We start from the raw sequence: 15,614 nt of genomic DNA, 5'->3' as shown, positions 1-15,614 counted from the left end.
TAGTAAACCGAGCTTTTCAAGCTTTTTGTGGCAATTTTCGTTCAAATTAATCTGTCTATTTGTGTATAATCCGATCAGATGGGCAAGTTTTAAGATATTATCGTTGGTTTACAAAGACTTTGTAACATATCAAAATAGGTTTAAATGTGTTTTGTATTGTTATTATACTTTAACGACTTTAAATTCCGATGCTTAAACTTTTTGATGAAATTTCTTGACGAGGGTTCGTCTCATTGTTGATGAATAATTTTCGTAAGTTGTGTGCGCATGCATTTATCATAAAACTCCCACACTTCCGCTCCGCTCGTGTGGTCGTGGGAATATATAATGTATAATTAAATTTGATTATAATATTAGATAGTTGTATATATTATTTATATAATTTATATAAATAATATATGTAACAATTTACATCATTATGACATATATAACTGTAATATATTTGTGCTAAAATTAAAAGCTAAACTTATAATTTTTACTTCTTTTTGCAGTATTTTCAAATACATGTATCTTGGTTTGCTGATCTGCAAAAACTACAACAGGTTTATACGTTGCACCATGCTACAAAAAACATATTTCAGAATAGAAATAATATTAAACTGCAATCATCATGAAGTGCAAAATAAGAAAGCACATTTAGTGATGATTTTGTGAAAAACATTTTTGTCAATTTATTGCTTTCAGATATTATGCAGGAGAAGGCAACTCTACCAATGTACAATAAAGCTCGGACTAATTTTTAAAAGGAAATTTTTATTATGTGTCTGTTTTTTGCATAATAAATTTAATGAAACTAATGAAACTTTAACGAATTGTTTTGGAAAAGTCTTCTTATAACTAACTTAATTTATTTACATTAAAATAAATTTCCTGAAAAAGGTGTTTGCTTTAAATCAACAACGTTTTTATCAAAAACTTTAATCTTAGAAGTAAAGTTTTAGACATTTCATTGTCTGAGAAACTCTGTAATTTAAAATTTACAAGTTGATTGTTAATAATTCAATATTTGGGATCTAAAAATGAGATATTCGAGATACCACTAAGATGCGTTTTTCAAAAGGCTTGGAGCTGTTTACTGTAATAGTATTGTATATCAAAACAAATATTTAAACACATAAGGACAAAGATTTTCCTCAAACAAGCATTTTCTTCTCAACTAATTTTCTTTTAGAGGAGGCGGAGGGTGAAATTCTTTCTTTTGTTCCTCTTCCGGCTACAAGAGCAAAAAAGAGTTTGAATTATCAATTTTATCGCATCTCTTAAAAAACATATACATCTATGAGTGATTGTTTTAAAAAATCAATAGCTAATACTTTATATTAAAACTAGAAGCTAAAAAACTCTCCATGTACATGTATTAGGTTTGTACATTTCAAGGAACAGGTGTATTCATCAAATAAAATGTATAAGAAATTTCTATCTGCTTAAATCTTTTGTAACATCTATAATGTTAGAAAGAAAAAAAAATTATACCAACTTTGTGCTTCAATCGCTGTTGCATTTTGGGATTTATTTTAACAACTTAAAGATTTGTTTTTCTTGGTCTGCTGTTTGTGTGATAGAGTGCTGCAATGGTGGCAAATAAGCATGCTGATTGATGCATGCATAAGTACTTTATATATAGGTTAACTGTGAAAGGGGGAAGGTTTTTGGCAGTGCAGCTAACATTGGGAAATTTTGTCTATGCTGTTTTTAAAATACTCAAATTTGTTTGAAGGAATAAATATTTTTTCCGTAATATCAAATTTTCCTCATTTCTGGTTCAAGCCAAAATAATACTACTGCTTGTGTTGGGAAATTCCTGATAACAACAATTTAAAAATCGTTTAAATACAAATTCAAAAGTTTACGTGAAGTAGAAATATACCTCTAATTGAAATTAGTAAAATATATGTTTTTATGACAAGTTACGGATCTAATCTAAAGCAATTTTTAAAAGCTCAGAGCAGCAGAAGCTGATGGAGCAATGTGTTGTGGCCCTGAGTATTAAGTTATTTGAGATTGTTTAGGAAATAACCATTTACCTAAAAATAACACACATTGTTTATAGTCAGAAAAAAACAGTAGGAAAGCTATAGGATCAGCACAATAAACCGGTGTAGTATAGGGGTTATTGTTGGATGCCTACTCTAGGAACACTAACCGTCATTGCATAACTCAACCACTAACCTAATGGTCACAAGTTGATGCCCCAACCATTGCATTATACGTAAACAACTATAGCAATGCGACAGATTTCGTTATTTTTCCTATTGTGTAGAATCATGCCAAATAACTACAGATTTTTTTTGAGAAAGTTACGCTAGATTAAGTTATCTTTTTCTCCACAATAATGGGACAAATTTGATACTTTGACATAATCATTCCTCTCTAACTTTTTTGCACCCAAACTAATTTTTTTAATAATGCGTAATTGAATATTTGGTAAAACTTATTATTTTGCAAGAGCACATTTTAATTCTTTTAACTTATGACAAGGCCTATAAAAAATATTTAGTTGCCAAATTTATTGGATTAAATTTTTATATTAACTGATGCTGAAAAATGGCAAATATGTTACGGAATAAACTAGGATGCCTTTTTTACCACTTTTCTACTACCCTGAGTGTGTTCTGAGTCAGAGGAGTTACCGATATTATTATTACTTCTAAAAAAATAAACGTTATCGCTAATACTATTGCTCAATATATAGAATATATGTATAAGAATATATACGAATATAATAATACATATTATATAATAGTATTATAATTATTATTTTATTTTATTAATTATTTTGTGATTTTATTTTTATAACTTATATTAATTATTATATTGCAATAATATAATAAGAATATATTGTATAGAATGTATGAAAATATATAGAATGTATAGAACATCAATATAGAATGTTTATAGAACAACAGTTTTTCGACAATTAGTGAAACTTTTGTAGCTTCAATGTGTCTGACACGGCTGGTCATAGCAAAAAAATTACAACGAAAATAATTTTCGCATAGAAAAACTAAGCCCAGGATAGGCTGTAAATGTGTTTTCTATTGGCCTAATGTAGGTGGATGACTATTTCCTTTTACATAAGTACAGACATTATATGTTAATTAATTAACTACTTAGTAATCTAAAATTGTTTGTACAAAGCCTATTAAAACCACACAACATTGCCCTTGGTCATATACAACCACTGCGCCAAGGTAATAGTTTAAAAATTTGCGAAATTTAAACAAAAGCACCAAGTTGATTAAATGAGTTATAAAGGTCACCTTAAAGTTTGTCTTGCGGATATAAATAGCAGAAGTTTCTTTAGATCTACTTTATAATGGACCACCAAAAGCAGGCACAGCGACATTGCAATAAGAGTTGGTGTATAAGTTATTAGGATCTGCAAGAAACACTATGCGAGCGCAATAAATAAAAGTTAGACAAAACCACTCAGTGGAAATGAATACATACTGAAAGTGGAATGTTATCCTCAGCAATCCACATTTGTTCTTTTTTTACAAAGTCCATGATTTTGGGGTGCTTCATGAAGTACTCATTTGTCAGCTTTATTACCTCCATTGTTTTCATCTTGTTATTGACAGCGAAGGTATTTGCTGACCATTCAGTAGTGAGGAGGAACATCTAGAAAAAATCGTGAAATTAATATTTATCTACCTTTAGCATAATCTTAAAGAAACGTCTTGTAAAATATTTTTATACGAATTGCTTCCTTGGCTTCTTGATGAATGCATGCTCACTGTGATAGTTAAAAGGCTGATGACTTATTTCTTCTTCTCCTTTCCTCCCTCTATCTCTGCCTCTTTATTGCTCCTTCCCTTTATTTCTGACTCTTTTTTTTTTTGCCCTCCTTCCTTTCCTTCTCTTTTTTTCTCTCTCTATCTCTACCTCACTCGACTCTTTTCTTTCTCTCCGTCTTACTCCCTCCCTCCCTCTCTCTCTCTCTCTCTCTCTCTCTCTCTCTCTTTATCTCTTTATCTCTTTATCTCTTTACCTCTCTCTATTTCTTTCTCTCTCTCTTCATCTTTCCATCTATCAATCTCTCTCTATCTGCCTTTCTGTTCCTCATTCTCTCTTTCTTCTTCTTGTTTTCTTCTCTCTCTATCTCAATCTTTTTTTTTCTTAACCTCCTTTACCTTTCACCACTCATTTCTCCATCCCGTAAATTTGATTTTAAATTGCTTTGTTTATTGAAAAGCTAAGTCTTCACTCATAAATTTAGATTAATAAACATCTCAAAATTATCTGACATATTGCTCATTATTTTTTATGTTTAATTATGGTTTTATTAACCTGAAATCTTTTTTTTCATATCAATATTAAAAGAATTGTGCAACAAAAACCCTACAACTCTGAACAAACAGATTAAAGGTAAATTAGTTGAATGAACCAAATTAAAAACATGATCCGCATGCTATCAGTAACAAAAGTTGGGATAAATGATAGTTGAACAATTTTTATTGGAATTGCCAACTATGTTTTACTGAAAGTTACTAACTTTTGCTACAAAAAAACTTTACCGACCGTTAGAAAGCAATAGCTAGAGCTAAACAAACGCCAAATATTGCTACTAATAGCAATTATAATACTATTCTATTTTAGCTAATTTACATAGGCCAGGAGGATAACATTGGCATTTGATCTCAAAGAGTGCATGAGAGTCTCTATTCATTCCACAATAATGATAGGTTGAATGGTACATTTTCTACATCTATAAATTTGTGTTTTTTGTTTGCCACTCCAATTTTTGTGCGTCCAGTTTGAGCTGTCAAGTTATGGAAACAAAAAATACATTTAGTACCGAAGTACTGCAAGCATTAAGCGATATACACGTAAGCATATATATATATTTATATATATATATATCTGTTTCATGGTTGAGTAACCTTGTCACATTACTTGACATTTCTTTATTTATTGAAGAGTTAAAGAGAGAATACCACTTATTAAAATTATAAAAGCAGTTTTTCGTATAAAAATGTAATGCAGGTGAAGCACAAAATTTGCAAAGAGCAAAAGTTTTTAGAGCACATCCAAGTGAAACAGCATCTGGTTAAAAAAGCAAGTTGAGTTTTGTTGTTTTATAATTTAAAACTAGATTAAGAAAATTGAAGATGAAACTCATGAAGTTGAAAAATTTAAAGTAAATGTCTAATTTTCAAATCGCATGGCTAGAGGAACTAAAGTTTGATTGTAAAATGAAATTTTAGTTGAAAGCTCAAGTTAAAAATTGAACGATTTAATTGCACTAATCAAGGTCAGGCTGTTTAGATATGAAGATAAAACAAGTATTCAAGTAATCTAGCTTAGGCTGAGAGATTGTCAGATGTGCCAATGAATCACAGAATATAACTATCTAAACACTTATTGTGTGGTACTTGAAGGTGGTCGATTGGTAAAAATGTGGGTCTACCACTCCGAATGGCATAAGCTCAAGCACAGTTTAAAGCAACTTTTTATTTGAACCACGACTTCAGACCAGCACGGTTCTTATCATCATAAAAATTAGCAAATCGCCACAAAGATACTCGTTAAATAATAAAATAATTAAAGGTTTAATTACCATGTATATCTTTTGTCTTGTTAGTCCATTTGAAAGGTAATCGTCAAAAACTTCAAACAGTCTTGCTCTGATAGTATCAAGAGTCATATCTTGGGGAATGTATTCTTTTGCATAACAAATGGCTGCTGCCTGAAGCGGATCAGTTCTGACACACGCATCTGAAGCGAAATTTAGAGCATTGCTCATCAGGTTGCCATGTTACATCAGTTTAGACATTTATAAAATAAACATTTTAAATAACGAAGCGTTATAAACAACACAAATAGTAGCCCATTGGAATGCTTATTTATGAGTTCATTTTAGAAGGCCGTTTTTATTTTTGACTAACTTTTTTCGGATGAGCAAATTATATGTTTAGCATTTTATTTACATGTATAACATAATACTCTACTTATGATAACTAGTATGTATATCATCTAAGTTATAACATAATACTCTACCTATGATTACTAGTATTTATATCATCTAAGGTTTAGCATGATACTCTACCTATAATTACTAGTATGTATATCATGTAAGTTATAACATGATACTCTACCTATAATTAGTAGTATGTATATCATGTAAGTTATAACATGATATTCTACCTATGATTACTACTGTGTATATCATCTAGGTATAACATGATACTCTACCTATGATTACTAGTATGCATATATTCTAAGCTATAACATGGTACTCTACCTATGATTACTACTATGTATATCATCTAGGTATAACATGATACTCTACCTATGATTACTAGTATGTATATCATCTAAGTTATAGTATGATACTCTACCTATGATTGCTAGTATGTATGTCATTTAAGATATAGCATGATACTCTACCTATGATTACTAGTATGTATATCATCTAAGGTATAACATGATACTCTACCTATGATTACTAGTATCTATACCATCTAAGTTATAGTATGATACTATACCTATGATTGCTAGTATGTATGTCATCTAAGATATAACATGATACTCTACCTATAATTAAAAGTATGTATATCATCTAAGTTATAGTATGATACTCTATTTATGATTACTAGTATGCATATCATCTAAGGTACATGTATAACACGATACTCTACCTATAATTACTGGTATGTATATCATCTAAGGTATAAAATGATACTCTAACAATGATTACTAGTATGTATATCATCTAAGTTATAACATAATACTCTACCTATGATTACTAGTATTTATATCATCTAAGGTTTAGCATGATACTCTACCTATAATTACTAGTATGTATATCATGTAAGTTATAACATGATACTCTACCTATAATTAGTAGTATGTATATCATGTAAGTTATAACATGATATTCTACCTATGATTACTACTGTGTATATCATCTAGGTATAACATGATACTCTACCTATGATTACTAGTATGCATATATTCTAAGCTATAACATGGTACTCTACCTATGATTACTACTATGTATATCATCTAGGTATAACATGATACTCTACCTATGATTACTAGTATGTATATCATCTAAGTTATAGTATGATACTCTACCTATGATTGCTAGTATGTATGTCATTTAAGATATAGCATGATACTCTACCTATGATTACTAGTATGTATATCATCTAAGGTATAACATGATACTCTACCTATGATTACTAGTATCTATACCATCTAAGTTATAGTATGATACTATACCTATGATTGCTAGTATGTATGTCATCTAAGATATAACATGATACTCTACCTATAATTAAAAGTATGTATATCATCTAAGTTATAGTATGATACTCTATTTATGATTACTAGTATGCATATCATCTAAGGTACATGTATAACACAATACTCTACCTATAATTACTGGTATGTATATCATCTAAGGTATAAAATGATACTCTAACAATGATTACTAGTATGTATATCATCTAAGGTATAACGTGATACTCTACCTATGATTATCAGTATTTATATCCTATAAGTTATAACATGATCATCTACCTATGAATACCAGTATGTATATCATCTAAGTTATAGTATGATACTCTACCTATGATTGCTAGTATGCATGTCATCTAAGATATAACATGATACTCTACCTATGATAACTAGTATGTATATCATCTAAGTTATAGTGTGATACTCTATCTATGATTACTAGTATGTATATCATCTGAGTTATAGTATGATAGCTTAGGTATGATTATGGTAAAAATGTTGCTTAAAAGTGAACTTGCACAGTTTTAACAGGTTTTGTCAAAAATTATCTGTGTTTTTTCATAACGTGTTGGCTTTTGATGTCGGAGGTGATCCGACTGCAAGGAGTTTTCACGATTATAATTAGCAAAACTTGATTGCAGTTAAACGCTCAGATCAAGCAAAAGGATGATTATAATGTCTGTAGTTGTAAAGAGATCATCAGAATAGAAATGTGTAATGTTGAAACTTTAACGCAATTGATGATAGCAACATTAGCAGCAATAGCAAATAGTGATGTTAATTCGCGCATAGTGGTTTTCTAGCGTTATCGCCGTGATAATTTTTGCTGAATTTGATCTTAAAACATTCTGGCAATCAGATTACATAAAACATTAAAAATAATCACAAATGATAAGAATTACCAACCTTTTCTGACAAAATCTACAAAAAAGCTTATGCAAGTTCATCTTTGTGACCTTGCATAATCTTTAACTGGCATGTGAATTAGTTGATCGGTACAATTGACATACAATCTAGGCTAAATATCAGTGCTGTAGCTGCAAAAGTGATCATACTGTTAATTAGGCATATGGAATAGTATCAACTGGCTAGTATAATAATCATAGAACACTTTTGACAAGCTGTACCAAATTCTTTGATGATTGCAACATGATGTGTCAATGCTTCAGCCATGTATCCACCTCTTTCTTCATACCTCCTGAGTGGAGAAACATAGTACTTCCTCTCTGCCAGCCTGTAACAGAAGCAAATGTCACCTAGTAGGAGTTCTTTTTAGTTGGCTCTAGCAATTTTTCTTTTAATAAAAAAAAATTTGTATTAGTTTTTATTTATTTATTAATAAAGGTTTTCTTTTAGTGAGTAATATTATTTTTGTTGCAGTAAATATAAGTAGTTTTTAGTAGATACTAGTAGATTCTCTGTTCCATGTTACTAGTAGGTAATAAAATTGTTCCACACTTTTCACCTACAAGTGGCAACCTGGAAATCTGGTGCACTGCGGGATATCTTCCGGTGTAATAAGTAACTGCCCAATAATACCAAAATACTTCCAGTCGGTCGATTTGTTCAAGTGGAAGGGTATTAGTCCACCAGCCTAAAATTTGGTAGCACAAATTATGTTAAAAGCATTTTTTTTCTTAATTTCTGTGCGTGGTTTGAAGCAGATGGATAGACTCGGCATTTATTGACGAAAAAACTAGTACTGTGATAGCTCGGTATGAGAAAGATTGTTATGTTTAGCAATTATCTGCACAATTATTTAAAAAGTAACAAAGTGACTGAGTGAGGCAGTTAATTGAGTATCTGGCAGCTAATCTGAAAGTCACAAGTTTTATGTATGACACATTTCTTTTGCTCTACATCTAGCTGTAGCTTCAGATGAATGGATACAACTCCTAATGTAGTAAAAAAATTCGCCTTTTTTTCAGTAATACTTAGTAGTATCGATTTTTCTCAAAGTAATGGTGCATGGAAGACTTTAGAAAACCAGCACAAAATGTGTGCAAAACATGTATGGTGGTGCTCTAAACTATTTTTTGCATAAGATTTTGTGTGAAAATCCAATTTATCAGTTGGCTCTACAAAAAGCCTTTGTGATTTTTAAATTTAATAGCAAATTCATTTTTGATTTGATTTTCTCTCGCATCCATTTTAACATCGTAGTGGGCTTTGTTGCCTTTCATCCCAACATACTTTTGTTTTATCATTTTTGTTATACAGTCTTTTTTCACCAACTCTATCTGAGAGTGGTGGGTCAGCAAATATTGGTTAGCCGCTTATCATTGGTACTCGCTGCCACCGTTCTATTCATCTGACCAATCGCAACTTAAAACAACCTGACATTTAATAAAATACAGGTTGTGCGTTAGTCTAGTAATTTGCAACTTGATTATGCCACAAAGTGAATCTGATCGTGGAAGACACCACCCAACTATTATACATTACTGTTACAACAGAGTATTACCTGATTAAATCAAAGCACAGGTCAGTATTCTATTTAGTTTTCTATAAAATTTCGTCATTCTTGTAACTATACAATTAAAAATTTGTTTTTATTCACTTTTGGGCTATTATATAGTGATTTACTAAAATGATTGGCAACTAATAACCAACAATGTTTTAATATCACCCTATTCACAGTGTGCTTAGAATTGATAGAGTCAACTGGTAATTCTAATTACATCCCTCTGTATTGGTTCTTGCTGTAACTCTTAAAAGATGACCTCACACAAAAGTTCAATAACTTTTATCAAAAAGATTGGTATTTTTCTATCATTTGCAATTGCTTTTGTTGTTCGTGGTCGTTGAATTGCCAATATGTTTTAGGGTTAAATTTAATAGAACTCAATATCAACTAAATTATTCAGATTCAAACAAAAGCAAGAGTATGACATTTTTTCCATGAAAGAATAATTAAGCACATACCCTACAGGATGAAAATATTCGTTGCTCATAAAAATTCGCGATTTCGCGAACAGTCAATCCTGCGAATTATTAAAGTCCGTGAAAAATTAGTTCTGTTTTTAATCACAAGAGAACATAACTAATGCATCAAAATGAAAACTAGTCGCTAGCCTAGTTTTTAATATAAATACTAAACGTAATTGAGTTCGAAAACATTTTTAAAATCATTGCCTGAGCTTTGAGCTAACACCATTGCCAATGCATCACATTTATTTACAAAATTATTCGAGGTTGTCACAAGATATGCAGAATGGCGTCATCGTGAAAATAGCCGCTAGGCAGAAGTACTAAACGTAGCCAAGTTCCAAAACTTCTTTAAAATCATCGCCAGGCTTCGAGCTTTATCGCCATTGCGTCAAACTTTACAAAATCATTCAAGGTTTTCACAAGTTATTCGGCATGGCTTCAGCATAGCAAAAAAGCTCTCCTAATGTTTTTACATTAAAATCAACTCCATCAATCTCTAATACCGAAGTCAAGGACGATCATGATTCTGATCTGGACATTATGGTATTATTTGATTTGCAGTGCAGATACGTTTTTCCATAATCAACTGCATTAGTTAATTCTTTTGTTTAAAAACTGATCGCTTTTATTAAATGCTTCAGCTATTGTTTTTGTACTTACTTAACACTCGTTAATATTTTTTCTTTTTTGTGTTTACTGCAGATTGAGAATGAAACAACCTACTCCGATTACAAAAACTAGAGACAAGTAGTAATATTCATCAAGGCAGGAATATTGGTAGAAAAGCAACCAGTCAACCTAGACCCCTTCATCGACAACAACTCCTTGATATCGCTGCAGCAAACATGATTAAATTATATATTTTATTTCATGTATAGATATATTATAATTTATTACAAACTTGAGTGTACAAATAAAATATTTCAAATACAAATAAAATTTTACAAACGATGAATGGAGTAAATATAAACAGTTTAGTCAATATAGCGGTTATCTAGCAATAAAACTAAACTGATACTCTTGCTAAGTGAATACTAGCTGGTGCTCTCTAGAATGGTGCTCTCTAGACCTGCCAACCCAAGAGTGGGGCAATGCGTGAGATTTGGTTTTGGGGCAATTGATGTATCGATGATAGTATATACAAAATTGTGGAAATTGGGGCAAAAATCTCACGCATTTTCATTTTTTCTTGGGGGTGATTGCGTGAGTCTCACGCCCAATGCGTGAGAGTTGGCAGGTATGTTGCTCTCTGACTAGTTATTTTGGTAATAGCAGCTCTATATCGCTGTCACTGTCTTGGGTAGATGTTAAAGGCGATTATCTCACTACTACATGGCTGGTAAGGAAGTTATCATCAGAACTCTCCTCGTGGCTTACTATTGCAAAGTTCTGCCGGTTGGCCAAAGATTTGTGCTCGTAAAAGCGCTTTTGTTCCTTTTTAAAAAACATATATTCTTCTCGTAAGTAGCTGCGGTCACTTCAACCTCAATTTCCAGACCTCCCTGAATGATTGGTGATCTTCTAAGAATGACATCTACCACCCTTGCAATCATTGTTCTTCGGTGTATGATGAAAAATCTCTCTCACACTAAAACAAATAATGAAGCAGTAGGGATGGAAAAAATTAGTATTGCGTTTTACCGACGTAAAATTCAACTAATTTAGTGAATGTGAAAAACTCATTACTTACCACAAGTTGTTGGCTTATCAAAGGCCTCCAAAGCGATGAATATTCATGAAAACCTCTGGACGCTGCAAAAATTGTTTACCATAGCTTAGCATGATCGCCTCGCAGGATATAAACCGGAACACGCGGTGTGCGCATGCGTAGGAATAACTCTATTACTAGCTGCAATAAAGTTAACTTTTCCTAGAGAGTGGCAGTTTTCAGCCGCGAATAAATTCATCCTGTAGGGTAGTTGATACATATGATGATCCTTTACAACAAATGGGACTGCCGATGTAGTAATTTTTCTAATAGTTAATGCACACACAATTTTCTTCTTATATCATTATCTTTTTCAAAATGTGTTGTAGAATTTTGCTTTGTAAATAACTCTGTAAAAAATGTTATGCAAGAAACCTTAGAGTTAGTTATTCAATATAATGGATGAGCTTTTAGAAATATATGTTTTTGACAGGCTAATGCGATTTGAAGATTTCAACATTTAATTCATAATCTTAAATAATTTTTTGCAACACAAATAATAGTCAAATGTCAATTAGTACTATTTGCTAAATAATAGTCGATTAATTAATGAAAAAAAGCTATGGTATATTTCTATAGCCAATATTGTATTATATATTGTATATTGTATGGTATATTATAACAATCTATGGTATATTATTTTATTATATGACATAATATTATTTTATTTTATTTACAATATTTATAAGATATTTTATCATGTAAGTTTGTTACTAAATGCATATAACACAAATTTATATTATGATATAAAAGTATATGATGTCATATCATACTATTTTATATCATATATACTCATTGTTTTATGTCCTATTTTATTCATAATTGTTTTAATAATGTTCATTACATTGTAATAACCTATATGTTTAGATTTCTATTAACAATTTATTTGCGAGTTCAAATTGGACTTCACCAAGATTGAACATTCATGGGTTGAGCTAGAGTTAGTTTTTTTTTTTAATTTCTATGAAATAGCAATTGCACTTTAATAACACTCACTGGGCCATGGTGTTGTGGTATGTCAGGCATTTCATGAATACTCGCAAAAACTCTTCTTTGGCATCCATGGTTGTGCAAGGGAAGCTCAAATTTTGTTGATTGCTTGACCAGAATGCACTGTAATAGATGACATCACCGATATTTGCCTAAGCGAGTCTTCAATTTAGCCATGATGATTAAAAAAATCTTTTTTTTGTCTTTTGAGTATGTATGAACAAAAGGTTTTTTGTTCATATTTTGACCAGGACCCGTAGTAAGAATTATTATTAATTTAGAAAATATAGCTCTACATCCGAATCATGAAATACATTTTATAGGTTTCCACATGTTTCATGACATTTTTTTCATGACTATCTATCTACATTTTGCATGAATATTTACACTGTTTATGGCAATTCTCTTTTTTATCAATAATTGATCCTTCATGGAGATTCTCATTATATGAATTTTTTTTTCTAAACCTTAACATTTTTTATTGAATATTTTTCTCTATGAATTTCTAAATTTAATATAATTATTCACATTTTGTGTAAAGATTTACCTGTTTCGTAAACATTCATGGTTTTCAATAATACTCATTTTAATGTCAACAGAAACTAACTTTCTTTTTCTCAGTAGACCATACATGTACATGTAAATAATTTCTCAAAAAGGTTTTCGAGCTTTCAAGTAAATCAGATATGTTTTTTTAGTTTGTTGACCAACTTTTAAACATCAAGCTTTGAACTAAAATCTCATTTATCTGTAAATCAAAACCCTCAATTGTATCACATAAGGTTTATCATTAGTAACTCAGACATTTATAAAACTCGTAGACATAAATACTGAACAATTTTAAAAAGGATGCAAAAAATGGTCATACAAATTACGTACTCAGAAGCACCTGTCATTTCAAGCTAGCGACAAACTCAACCAAAGACTAAAAAGTTCAATGAAGTTTGAACTTTATAAAAAATTGGAAAAAAATTGATTAGTCAGTTTTGGCAAAAAGGACTTTTCAAAGGTTTTTCTTTCAAAAATTTAAATAAAAAATTGATCGGTTTTGACAAAGCTTTTAAAATCAGAAACTGTCTTGTCTGCAAAAAACTAGCATTTTTCATATTTAGTTTGTTAGTTGCAAAATTTAAAAGTGAAAAATTTTGAACTGCGAATAAAAAAAAGTTTTGAAAAAATTAGAGTTAATTGTTTGTTGTTTTGTCTTTTCAAAAGTTTTCTTGTAAGATTACAAGATTACAACAGATGTACTAGTTTTCAGCACAAAACATGCATTTTCAAAGTTTCAAGTATTTAGACTGTTTTTTAATTTACAAAACATAAAAACTTAACAAAATGGTAGCCTGACAAAATATGTGTGTTTTAGTACAAAACTAGAGTGCTAAAGTTGAATTTTGAAAACTTGTAACTCTGCTTAAAACTACTATACTTGTTGTTTTGTAATACTATTTATATTATTTACTTTCATATATTAATGAATATAATACATACTGTGTATTTATGTATAACTTGTTTTAGATAGAGAAAATATATAAAAAAAACACTGGAGTAGGCCTATTTAACACTTACTAATATAATTTTTTTCCTAGAATATTAAAAATATATTAAATTATTAAATATTAAATAGTGCATAACACTATTAAATACAATAAATAATGTTGTGTGTAATATAACCTAAAATAGATATTAAATTATTTAATATTACATACTGCATATTACTATTAAATACAATAAATCATATATTATGTTTAATAGAATATTAAAAAGATATTAAAACACTCAATATTTAATACTGCATAATACCATAAAATACAATGAATAATAGATTTTGTTTATTAAAATGTTAAATAGATATTAAACTATTTAATTTTAAACACTTTGTAATACTATTAATTACAACTAGTAATATATTCTGATTAATAAATTATTAAATATATATTAACTTATTTAATATTAAATCCTGCATGATACTATTACATACAATGTATGATAAATTTGTTTCAATATAATACTATATACACATATAATTTTAAATAAACATTGGCTAATTAAATATTACATACTACATAATACTATTAAATGGAATAAATAATATAATTTTGTTTATCAGAATATTAAATAGGTATTAGATTATTAAATATTAAATACTGTATAATACCATTGAATGCAATGAATAATTTATTTTGTTTACTAGAATATCAAATATATATTAATTTATTAAATATTAAATACTGTATAATACCATTAAAGGCAATGTATCATGCATGGTGTTTAATAAAATATTAAATAGGCGTTAGAAGAGTGATATAATATTGGCATTAAGCGACTAATATTCTACCACCTGTTTATTTTAGTACCTTGGCTATTTTGATGCTATTTGATGCTCACTTATTTTAAATTTTGTACTAAAGAGATATTAGATTCAACATTAAAGAAAAATCAAGTACACGTCTTGTCTGACAGAAATCTTCAACCAGGCAAAACTAATAATTTACGAATCATAAGGCACAAAGACTGTTACAACACATTGGTGCTAACTTTACGAAAACTTTTTGTAGAAAGCTAACCTTCACACAAAAACAGACTACTGCGGAAACGTAGTAAACAACCAGTGGATTTGGGCCATCAGTCGGCAAGCAACTGAATTTGATTGATTTGCCACAACAATCAATATCAATCATTAAATTTCTAAATTTCCAAAACAGTCTTTTTTAAAATAAAAGAAGATTGCATAACAGGG

Source organism: Watersipora subatra, chromosome 6 (assembly GCF_963576615.1).
Source record: "Watersipora subatra chromosome 6, tzWatSuba1.1, whole genome shotgun sequence".
NCBI lineage: Eukaryota > Metazoa > Bryozoa > Gymnolaemata > Cheilostomatida > Watersiporidae > Watersipora > Watersipora subatra.
This window is presented reverse-complemented; position numbering follows the sequence as displayed.